The sequence below is a fragment of the Carcharodon carcharias genome, chromosome 17 (genome assembly GCF_017639515.1).
Source record: "Carcharodon carcharias isolate sCarCar2 chromosome 17, sCarCar2.pri, whole genome shotgun sequence".
Taxonomy (NCBI): Eukaryota; Metazoa; Chordata; class Chondrichthyes; order Lamniformes; family Lamnidae; genus Carcharodon; species Carcharodon carcharias.
Genome location: NC_054483.1, coordinates 10604239 through 10616827, shown reverse-complemented (window position 1 = coordinate 10616827; position 12589 = coordinate 10604239).

Here is a 12589-nt window from a genome sequence, read left to right as displayed (position 1 = left end):
GTTTACACAGTTGTGTGTGTTTTTACACAGTTGTGTGTGTATGTATGTACACTGTTGTGTGTGTGTACAAAGATGTGTGTGTGAGTGTGTGTACACCGTTGTTTGTGTGTGTGCACACAGTTGTGTGTGTGTGTGTACACAGTTGAGTGAGTGTGTACACAGTGTGTGTGTGTGTACAAAGTGTGTGTGTGTACACAGTTGTGTGTGTGTGTACACTGTGTGAGTGTGTGTACACTGTGTGTGTAGACTGTTGTGTGTGTGTACACTGTTGTGTGTGTGTACACTGTGTGTGTGTGTGTGTGTGCGTGTAACCTGTTGTGTGTGTCTGTACACAGTTGTGTGTGTGTTTGTGTCTACACAGTGTGTGTGTGCGTGTACACAGTTGTGTGTGTGTGTACACCGTTGTGTGCGTGTGAGTGTGTGCACAGTTGTGTGTATGTGTACTCAGTTGTGTGTGTGTGTACACATTTGTGTGTGTGTACAAAGATGTGTGTGTGTGTGTGTGTGTGTACACGGTTGTGTGTGTTTGTGTACACAGTTGTGTTTGTGTGTACACAGTTGGGTGTGTGTACACAGTTGTGTGTGTATGTGTGTACACAGTTGTCTGTACACAGTTGTGTGTGGGTGTGTGTGTGTACACAGTTGTGTGTGTGTGTGTACACAGCTGTGTGTGTGTGTGTGTACACAGTTGTGTGTGTGAACACAGTTGTTTGTGTGTGGGTCTATGTGTACACAGTTGTGTATTTGTGTGCACACAGTTGTGTGTGTTTGTGTGTACACAGTTGATTGTGTGTGTACACAGTTGTGTGTGTGTGTACACAGTTGTGTGTGTGTGTGCACACAGTGTGTGTGTATACTGTGTGTGTACACAGTTGTGTGTGTGTGTACACAGTTGCGTGTGTTAGTGTGTACACAGTTGTGTGTGTGTGTGTGATCACAGTTGTGCGTGTGTGTGTGTGTACATAGTTGTGTGTGTGTGTGTGTGTACACAGTTGTGTGTATGTACACAGTTGTGTGTGTGTGTGTGTGTGTGTACACAGTTGTGTGTGTGTGTACACAGTTGTGTTTGTGTTTGTGTGTACACAGTGTGCGTGTGTGTGTGTACACAGTTGTGTGTGTGTACATTGTTGTGTGTGTGTGTGTGCACAGTTGTGTGTGTGTGTGTACACAGTTGTGTGTGTGCGTGTCTGTACACAGTGTGTGTGTGTACACAGTTGTGTGTGTACACAGTTGTGTGTTGGTGTGTGTACACAGTTGTGTGTGTGTTTACACAGTTGTGCATGTGTAAAAAGTTGTGTGTGTTTACACAGTTGTGTGTGTTTGTACACAGTTGTGTGTGTGTATGTACACTGTTGTGTGTGTGTACGAAGATGTGTGTGTGTGAGTGTGTGTACACCGTTGTTTGTGTGTGTGTACACAGTTGTGTGTGTGTAAACAGTTGAGTGTGTGTACACAGTTGTGTGTGTGTGTGTACACAGTTGTCTGTAAACAGTTGTGTGTGTGTGTATACAGTTGTGTGTGTGTGTGTACACAGTGTGTGTCTATACTGTGTGTTTGTGTACACAGTTGTGTGTGTGTGTACACAGTTGTGTGAGTGTGTACACAGTGTGTGTGTGTGTGTACAAAGTGTGTGTGTGTACACAGTTGTGTGTGTGTGTACACTGTGTGAGTGTGTGTGTACACTGTGTGTGTGTACACTGTTGTGTGTGTGTACACTGTTGTGTGTGTGTGTACACTGTGTGTGTGTGTGTGTGTGTGTGCGTGTAACCTGTTGTGTGTGTGTCTGTACACTTTTGTGTGTGTGTCTGTACAAGTTATGTGTGTGTGTACACAGTTGTGTGTGTGAGTGCACACAGTTGTGTGTGCGTGTAGACAGTTGAGTGTGTACACAGTTGTGTGTGTGTGTGTGATCACAGTTGTGCGTGTGTGTGTGTGTACATAGTTGTGTGTGTGTGTGTGTACACAGTTGTGTGTATGTACACAGTTGTGTGTGTGTGTGTACACAGTTGTGTGTGTGTGTACACAGTTGTGTTTGTGTGTACACAGTGTGCGTGTTTGTGTGTATACAGTTGTGTGTGTGTACATTGTTGTGTGTGTGCACATTTGTGTGTGTGTGTGTGTACACAATTGTGTGTGTGCGTGTCTGTACACAGTGTGTTTATGTGTGTACACAGTTGTGTGTGTACACAGTTGTGTGTTGGTGTGTGTACACATTTGTGTGTGTTTACACAGTTGTGCGTGTGTAAAAAGTTGTGTGTGTTTACACAGTTGTGTGTGTTTTTACACAGTTGTGTGTGTGTGTGTATGTACACTGTTGTGTGTGTGTACAAAGATGTGTGTGTGAGTGTGTGTACACCGTTGTTTGTGTGTGTGCACACAGTTGTGTGTGTGTGTGTACACAGTTGAGTGAGTGTGTACACAGTGTGTGTGTGTACAAAGTGTGTGTGTGTACACAGTTGTGTGTGTGTACACTGTGTGAGTGTGTGTACACTGTGTGTGTAGACTGTTGTGTGTGTGTACACTGTTGTGTGTGTGTGTGTGTGTGTGCGTGTAACCTGTTGTGTGTGTCTGTACACAGTTGTGTGTGTGTTTGTGTCTACACAGTGTGTGTGTGCGTGTACACAGTTGTGTGTGTGTGTACACCGTTGTGTGCGTGTGAGTGTGTGCACAGTTGTGTGTGTGTGTACTCAGTTGTGTGTGTGTGTACACATTTGTGTGTGTGTACAAAGATGTGTGTGTGTGTGTGTGTACACGGTTGTGTGTGTTTGTGTACACAGTTGTGTTTGTGTGTACACAGTTGGGTGTGTGTACACAGTTGTGTGTGTATGTGTGTACACAGTTGTCTGTACACAGTTGTGTGTGGGTGTGTGTGTGTACACAGTTGTGTGTGTGTGTGTACACAGCTGTGTGTGTGTGTGTGTGTACACAGTTGTGTGTGTGAACACAGTTGTTTGTGTGTGGGTCTATGTGTACACAGTTGTGTATTTGTGTGCACACAGTTGTGTGTGTTTGTGTGTACACAGTTGATTGTGTGTGCACACAGTGTGTGTGTATACTGTGTGTGTACACAGTTGTGTGTGTGTGTACACAGTTGCGTGTGTTAGTGTGTACACAGTTGTGTGTGTGTGTGTGATCACAGTTGTGCGTGTGTGTGTGTGTACATAGTTGTGTGTGTGTGTGTGTGTACACAGTTGTGTGTATGTACACAGTTGTGTGTGTGTGTGTGTGTACACAGTTGTGTGTGTGTGTACACAGTTGTGTTTGTGTTTGTGTGTACACAGTGTGCGTGTGTGTGTGTACACAGTTGTGTGTGTGTACATTGTTGTGTGTGTGTGTGTGCACAGTTGTGTGTGTGTGTGTACACAGTTGTGTGTGTGCGTGTCTGTACACAGTGTGTGTGTGTGTACACAGTTGTGTGTGTACACAGTTGTGTGTTGGTGTGTGTACACAGTTGTGTGTGTGTTTACACAGTTGTGCATGTGTAAAAAGTTGTGTGTGTTTACACAGTTGTGTGTGTTTGTACACAGTTGTGTGTGTGTGTATGTACACTGTTGTGTGTGTGTACGAAGATGTGTGTGTGTGAGTGTGTGTACACCGTTGTTTGTGTGTGTGTACACAGTTGTGTGTGTGTAAACAGTTGAGTGTGTGTACACAGTTGTGTGTGTGTGTGTACACAGTTGTCTGTAAACAGTTGTGTGTGTGTATACAGTTGTGTGTGTGTGTGTACACAGTGTGTGTCTATACTGTGTGTTTGTGTACACAGTTGTGTGTGTGTGTACACAGTTGTGTGAGTGTGCACACAGTGTGTGTGTGTGTACAAAGTGTGTGTGTGTACACAGTTGTGTGTGTGTGTACACTGTGTGAGTGTGTGTGTACACTGTGTGTGTGTACACTGTTGTGTGTGTGTACACTGTTGTGTGTGTGTGTACACTGTGTGTGTGTGTGTGTGTGTGTGTGCGTGTAACCTGTTGTGTGTGTGTCTGTACACTTTTGTGTGTGTGTCTGTACAAGTTATGTGTGTGTGTACACAGTTGTGTGTGTGCGTGTCTGTACACAGTGTGTGTGCGTGTAGACAGTTGAGTGTGTACACAGTTGTGTGTGTGCACAGTTGTGTGTGTTAGTGAGTACACAGTTGAATGTGTGTGTGTACACAGTTGTGCGTGTGTGTGTGTGTGTATATAGTTGTGTGTGTGTGTGTGTACACAGTTGTGTGTACGTACACAGTTGTGCGTGTATGTACACAGTTGTGTGTCTGTGAGTGTACACAGTTGTGTGTGTGTGTGTTTACACAGTTGTGTGTGTGTGTACACAGTTGTGTGTGTGTACACAGTTGTGTGTGTTTGTGTGTACACTGTCTCTGTGTGTGTGTTTTCACAGTTGTGTGTGTGTGTACACTTGTGTGTGTGTATGTGTGTGCACAGTTGTGTGTGTGTGTACACAGTGTTTGTGTACTGTGTGTGTGTGTGTGTGTGTACACAATTGTGTGTGTGTGTGTACATAGTTGTGTGAGTGTGTACACAGCGTGTGTGTGTACAAAGTGTGTGTGTGGGTACACAGTTGTGTGTGTGTGTACACTGTCTGTTTGTGTTTATATTGTTGTGTGTGTGTGTGTGTGTGTACACTGTGTGTGTGTGTGTACACTGTGTGTGTACACTGTTGTGTGTGTACAATGTTGTATGTGTGTGTGTACAGAGTGTGTGTGTTTGTGTGTACACTGTTGTGTGTGTGTGTACACTGTGTGTGTGTGTATAAACTGTGTTTGTGTACACTGTTGTGTGTGTGTACACTGTTGTGTGTGTGTGTACACTGTGTGTGTGTATACACTGTTGTGTGTGTGTCTGTACACAGTTGTGTGTGTACACAGTTATGTGTGTGTGTACACAGTTTTGTTTGTGTGTGTGTGTGTGTACACAGTTGTGTGTTTGTGTGTGTACAGAGTTCAGTATGTACACAGTTGTGTGTGTGTGTGTGTACACAGTAGTGTGTGTAAATGTGTACACAGTTGCGTTTGTGTGTGTGTACACAGTTGTGCGTGTGTGTGTGTGTGTACACAGTTGTGTGTGTACACAGTTGAATGTGTGTACACAGTTGTGTGTGTGTGTGTACACAGTTGTCTGTACACAGTTGTGTGTGTGTGTACACAGTTGTGTGTGTGTACACAGTTGTGTGTGTGTGTGTGCACACAGTGTGTGTGTATACTTTGTGTGTGTACACAGTTGTGTGTGTGTGTACACAGTTGTGTGAGTGTGTACACAGTGTGTGTGTGTGTACAAAGTGTGTGTGTGTGTACACAGTTGTGTGTGTGTTTGTGTACACTGTGTGAGTGTGTGTGTGCACTGTGTGTGTGTGTACACTGTCGTGTGTGTGTACACTGTTGTAAGTGAGTGTGTACATAGTGCGTGTATTTGTGTGTACACTGTTGTGTGTGTGTGTAGAATGTGTGTGTGTATACACTGTGTGTGTGTACACTGCTGTGTGTGTGTACACTGTTGTGTGTGGGCATACAATGTGTGTGTTTGTGTGTACACTGTTGTGTGTGTGTCTGTATACAGTTTTGTGTGTGTGTACAAGTTCTGTGTGTGTGTACACCGTTGTGTGTGTGAGTGTACACAGTTGTGTGTGTGTGTGTGTACACAGTTGAGTGTGTACACAGTTGTGTGTGTGTGTGTACACAGTTGTGTGTGTTAGTGTGTACACAGTTGAATGTATGTGTGTATGTACACAGTTGTGCGTGTATGTACACAGTTGTGTGTCTGTGTGTACACAGTTGTGTTTGTGTTTACACAGTTGTGTGTATGTGTGTACACAGTTGTGTGTGTGTTTGTGTGTACACTGTGTGTGTGTGTTTTCACAGTTGTGTGTGTGTGTACACCGTTGTGTGTGTGTGCACAGCTGTGTGTGTGTGTGTGCACAATGTTTGTGTATACTGTGTGTGTGTGTACACAGTTGTGTGTGTGTGTGTGTGTGTGTTTGTGTACATAGTTGTGTGAGTGTGTACACAGAGTGTGTGTGTGTGTACAAAGTGTGTGTGTGTGTAGACAGTTGTGTGTGTGTGTACACTTTGTGTGTTTATATTATTGTGTGTGTGTACACTGTGTGTGTGTACACTGTTGTGTGTGTGTACACTGTTGTGTGTGTGTGTACACTGTGTGTGTGTGTGTGTGAGTGTGCACTGTTGTGTGTGTGTCTGTACACAGTTGTGTGTGTGTGTGTACACAGTTATGTGTGTGTGTACACAGGTTTGTTTGTGTGTGTGTGTGTGTACACAGTTGTGTGTGTGTGTGTACAAAGTTGTGTGTATTTACACACTGTGTGTATGTACACAGTTGTGTGTATGTACACAGTTGTGTGTGTGTGTGTGTACACAGTTGTGTGTGTGTGTACACAGTTGTGTTTGTGTTTGTGTGTACACAGTGTGCGTGTGTGTGTGTACACAGTTGTGTGTGTGTACATTGTTGTGTGTGTGTGTGCACAGTTGTGTGTGTGTGTGTACACAGTTGTGTGTGTGCGTGTCTGTACACAGTGTGTGTGTGTGTACACAGTTGTGTGTGTACACAGTTGTGTGTTGGTGTGTGTACACAGTTGTGTGTGTGTTTACACAGTTGTGCATGTGTAAAAAGTTGTGTGTGTTTACACAGTTGTGTGTGTTTGTACACAGTTGTGTGTGTGTGTATGTACACTGTTGTGTGTGTGTACGAAGATGTGTGTGTGTGAGTGTGTGTACACCGTTGTTTGTGTGTGTGTACACAGTTGTGTGTGTGTAAACAGTTGAGTGTGTGTACACAGTTGTGTGTGTGTGTACACAGTTGTCTGTAAACAGTTGTGTGTGTGTGTATACAGTTGTGTGTGTGTGTGTACACAGTGTGTGTCTATACTGTGTGTTTGTGTACACAGTTGTGTGTGTGTGTACACAGTTGTGTGAGTGTGTACACAGTGTGTGTGTGTGTACAAAGTGTGTGTGTGTACACAGTTGTGTGTGTGTGTACACTGTGTGAGTGTGTGTGTACACTGTGTGTGTGTACACTGTTGTGTGTGTGTACACTGTTGTGTGTGTGTGTACACTGTGTGTGTGTGTGTGTGCGTGTAACCTGTTGTGTGTGTGTCTGTACACTTTTGTGTGTGTGTCTGTACAAGTTATGTGTGTGTGTACACAGTTGTGTGTGTGAGTGCACACAGTTGTGTGTGCGTGTAGACAGTTGAGTGTGTACACAGTTGTGTGTGTGTGTGTGATCACAGTTGTGCGTGTGTGTGTGTGTACATAGTTGTGTGTGTGTGTGTGTACACAGTTGTGTGTATGTACACAGTTGTGTGTGTGTGTGTGTACACAGTTGTGTGTGTGTGTACACAGTTGTGTTTGTGTGTACACAGTGTGCGTGTTTGTGTGTATACAGTTGTGTGTGTGTACATTGTTGTGTGTGTGTGTGCACATTTGTGTGTGTGTGTGTACACAATTGTGTGTGTGCGTGTCTGTACACAGTGTGTGTGTGTGTACACAGTTGTGTGTGTACACAGTTGTGTGTTGGTGTGTGTACACATTTGTGTGTGTTTACACAGTTGTGCGTGTGTAAAAAGTTGTGTGTGTTTACACAGTTGTGTGTGTTTTTACACAGTTGTGTGTGTGTGTATGTACACTGTTGTGTGTGTGTACAAAGATGTGTGTGTGAGTGTGTGTACACCGTTGTTTGTGTGTGTGCACACAGTTGTGTGTGTGTGTGTACACAGTTGAGTGAGTGTGTACACAGTGTGTGTGTGTGTACAAAGTGTGTGTGTGTACACAGTTGTGTGTGTGTGTACACTGTGTGAGTGTGTGTACACTGTGTGTGTAGACTGTTGTGTGTGTGTACACTGTTGTGTGTGTGTACACTGTGTGTGTGTGTGTGTGCGTGTAACCTGTTGTGTGTGTCTGTACACAGTTGTGTGTGTGTTTGTGTCTACACAGTGTGTGTGTGCGTGCACACAGTTGTGTGTGTGTGTACACCGTTGTGTGAGTGTGTGCACAGTTGTGTGTGTGTGTACTCAGTTGTGTGTGTGTGTACACATTTGTGTGTGTGTACAAAGATGTGTGTGTGTGTGTGTGTGTACACGGTTGTGTGTGTTTGTGTACACAGTTGTGTTTGTGTGTACACAGTTGGGTGTGTGTACACAGTTGTGTGTGTATGTGTGTACACAGTTGTCTGTACACAGTTGTGTGTGGGTGTGTGTGTGTACACAGTTGTGTGTGTGTGTGTGTGTACACAGCTGTGTGTGTGTGTGTGTACACAGTTGTGTGTGTGAACACAGTTGTTTGTGTGTGGGTCTATGTGTACACAGTTGTGTATTTGTGTGCACACAGTTGTGTGTGTTTGTGTGTACACAGTTGATTGTGTGTGTACACAGTTGTGTGTGTGTGTACACAGTTGTGTGTGTGTGTGCACACAGTGTGTGTGTATACTGTGTGTGTACACAGTTGTGTGTGTGTGTACACAGTTGCGTGTGTTAGTGTGTACACAGTTGTGTGTGTGTGTGTGATCACAGTTGTGCGTGTGTGTGTGTGTACATAGTTGTGTGTGTGTGTGTGTGTGTACACAGTTGTGTGTATGTACACAGTTGTGTGTGTGTGTGTGTGTACACAGTTGTGTGTGTGTGTACACAGTTGTGTTTGTGTTTGTGTGTACACAGTGTGCGTGTGTGTGTGTACACAGTTGTGTGTGTGTACATTGTTGTGTGTGTGTGTGTGCACAGTTGTGTGTGTGTGTGTACACAGTTGTGTGTGTGCGTGTCTGTACACAGTGTGTGTGTGTGTACACAGTTGTGTGTGTACACAGTTGTGTGTTGGTGTGTGTACACAGTTGTGTGTGTGTTTACACAGTTGTGCATGTGTAAAAAGTTGTGTGTGTTTACACAGTTGTGTGTGTTTGTACACAGTTGTGTGTGTGTGTATGTACACTGTTGTGTGTGTGTACGAAGATGTGTGTGTGTGAGTGTGTGTACACCGTTGTTTGTGTGTGTGTACACAGTTGTGTGTGTGTAAACAGTTGAGTGTGTGTACACAGTTGTGTGTGTGTGTACACAGTTGTCTGTAAACAGTTGTGTGTGTGTGTATACAGTTGTGTGTGTGTGTGTACACAGTGTGTGTCTATACTGTGTGTTTGTGTACACAGTTGTGTGTGTGTGTACACAGTTGTGTGAGTGTGTACACAGTGTGTGTGTGTGTGTACAAAGTGTGTGTGTGTACACAGTTGTGTGTGTGTGTACACTGTGTGAGTGTGTGTGTACACTGTGTGTGTGTACACTGTTGTGTGTGTGTACACTGTTGTGTGTGTGTGTACACTGTGTGTGTGTGTGTGTGTGTGCGTGTAACCTGTTGTGTGTGTGTCTGTACACTTTTGTGTGTGTGTCTGTACAAGTTATGTGTGTGTGTACACAGTTGTGTGTGTGAGTGCACACAGTTGTGTGTGCGTGTAGACAGTTGAGTGTGTACACAGTTGTGTGTGTGCACAGTTGTGTGTGTTAGTGAGTACACAGTTGAATGTGTGTGTGTACACAGTTGTGTGTGTGTGTGTGTATATATAGTTGTGTGTGTGTGTGTGTGTACACAGTTGTGTGTACGTACACAGTTGTGCGTGTATGTACACAGTTGTGTGTCTGTGAGTGTACACAGTTGTGTGTGTGTGTGTTTACACAGTTGTGTGTGTGTGTGTGTACACAGTTGTGTGTGTGTGTACACAGTTGTGTGTGTTTGTGTGTACACTGTCTCTGTGTGTGTGTTTTCACAGTTGTGTGTGTGTGTACACTTGTGTGTGTGTGTGTATGTGTGTGCACAGTTGTGTGTGTGTGTACACAGTGTTTGTGTACTGTGTGTGTGTGTACACAATTGTGTGTGTGTGTGTACATAGTTGTGTGAGTGTGTACACAGCGTGTGTGTGTACAAAGTGTGTGTGTGGGTACACAGTTGTGTGTGTGTGTACACTGTCTGTTTGTGTTTATATTGTTGTGTGTGTGTGTGTGTGTACACTGTGAGTGTGTGTACACTGTGTGTGTGTACACTGTTGTGTGTGTACAATGTTGTATGTGTGTGTGTACAGAGTGTGTGTGTTTGTGTGTACACTGTTGTGTGTGTGTGTACACTGTGTGTGTGTGTATAAACTGTGTTTGTGTACACTGTTGTGTGTGTGTACACTGTTGTGTGTGTGTGTACACTGTGTGTGTGTATACACTGTTGTGTGTGTGTCTGTACACAGTTGTGTGTGTACACAGTTATGTGTGTGTGTATACAGTTTTGTTTGTGTGTGTGTGTGTGTACACAGTTGTGTGTTTGTGTGTGTACAGAGTTCAGTATGTACACAGTTGTGTGTGTGTGTGTACACAGTAGTGTGTGTAAATGTGTACACAGTTGCGTTTGTGTGTGTGTACACAGTTGTGCGTGTGTGTGTGTGTGTGTACACAGTTGTGTGTGTACACAGTTGAATGTGTGTACACAGTTGTGTGTGTGTGTGTACACAGTTGTCTGTACACAGTTGTGTGTGTGTGTACACAGTTGTGTGTGTGTACACAGTTGTGTGTGTGTGTGTGCACACAGTGTGTGTGTATACTTTGTGTGTGTACACAGTTGTGTGTGTGTGTACACAGTTGTGTGAGTGTGTACACAGTGTGTGTGTGTGTACAAAGTGTGTGTGTATGTACACAGTTGTGTGTGTGTTTGTGTACACTGTGTGAGTGTGTGTGTGCACTGTGTGTGTGTGTACACTGTCGTGTGTGTGTACACTGTTGTAAGTGAGTGTGTACATAGTGCGTGTATTTGTGTGTACACTGTTGTGTGTGTGTGTGTAGAATGTGTGTGTGTATACACTGTGTGTGTGTACACTGCTGTGTGTGTGTACACTGTTGTGTGTGGGCATACAATGTGTGTGTTTGTGTGTACACTGTTGTGTGTGTGTCTGTATACAGTTTTGTGTGTGTGTACAAGTTCTGTGTGTGTGTACACCGTTGTGTGTGTGAGTGTACACAGTTGTGTGTGTGTGTGTATACACAGTTGAGTGTGTACACAGTTGCGTGTGTGTGTGTACACAGTTGTGTGTGTTAGTGTGTACACAGTAGAATGTATGTGTGTATGTACACAGTTGTGCGTGTATGTACACAGTTGTGTGTCTGTGTGTACACAGTTGTGTTTGTGTTTACACAGTTGTGTGTATGTGTGTACACAGTTGTGTGTGTGTTTGTGTGTACACTGTGTGTGTGTGTTTTCACAGTTGTGTGTGTGTGTACACCGTTGTGTGTGTGTGCACAGCTGTGTGTGTGTGTGTACACAATGTTTGTGTATACTGTGTGTGTGTGTACACAGTTGTGTGTGTGTGTGTGTGTTTGTGTACATAGTTGTGTGAGTGTGTACACAGAGTGTGTGTGTGTGTACAAAGTGTGTGTGTGTGTAGACAGTTGTGTGTGTGTGTACACTTTGTGTGTTTATATTATTGTGTGTGTGTACACTGTGTGTGTGTACACTGTTGTGTGTGTGTACACTGTTGTGTGTGTGTGTACACTGTGTGTGTGTGTGTGTGAGTGTGCACTGTTGTGTGTGTGTCTGTACACAGTTGTGTGTGTGTGTGTGTACACAGTTATGTGTGTGTGTACACAGGTTTGTTTGTGTGTGTGTGTGTGTACACAGTTGTGTGTGTGTGTGTACAAAGTTGTGTGTATTTACACACTGTGTGTATGTACACAGTTGTGTGTGTGTGTATGTACACAGTTTTGTGTGTGTGTGTGTTTACACAGTTGTGTGTGTGTGTGTGCGTGTGTGTACACAATTTTGTGTGTGTGTACACAGTTGTGTGTGTGTTTGTGTGTACACAGTGTGTGTGTGTACACCGTTGTGTGTGTGTGTGCGTGTGTGCACAGTTGTGTGTGTGTGTGTACACAGTTGTGTGTGTGTGTCTGCACACAGTGTGTGTGTGTGTACACAGTTGTGTGTGGGTGTGTGTACACAGTTGTGTGTGTGTTTACACAGTTGTGCGTGTGTACAAACTTGTGTGTGTTTAAACAGTTGTATGTGTTTCTACACAGTTGTGTGTGTGTGTATGTGTGTACACAGTTGTGTGTGTGTACAAAGATGTGTGTGTGTACATAGTTGTGTGTGTGTGTGTACACAGTTGTGTGTGTGTACACAGTTGAGTGTGTGTACACAGTTGTGTGTGTGTGTACACAGTTGTCTGTACACAGTTGTGTGTGTGTGTACACAGTTGTGTGTGTGTGTACACAGTAGTGTGTGTGTGTGTACACAGTTGTGTGTGTGTCTGTGTACACAGTTGTGTGTGTACACAAAGATTTGTGTGTGGGTCTGTGTGTACACAGTTGTGTATTTGTGTGCCCACAGTTGTGTGTGTTTGTGTGTACACAGTTGTGTGTGTCTGTACACAGCTGTGTGTGTTTTTAAACTGTTGTGTGTGTGTGTGTACACAGATGTGTGTGTGTGTGTACACAATTGTGTGTGTAGACAGTTGTGTGTATGTGTACACAGTTGTGTGTGGGTGGATGTGTGGGTCTAGACAGTTGTGTGTGAGTGTGTACACAGTTATGTGTGTTAGTTTGTACCCAGTGTGTGTGTGTGTACACAGTT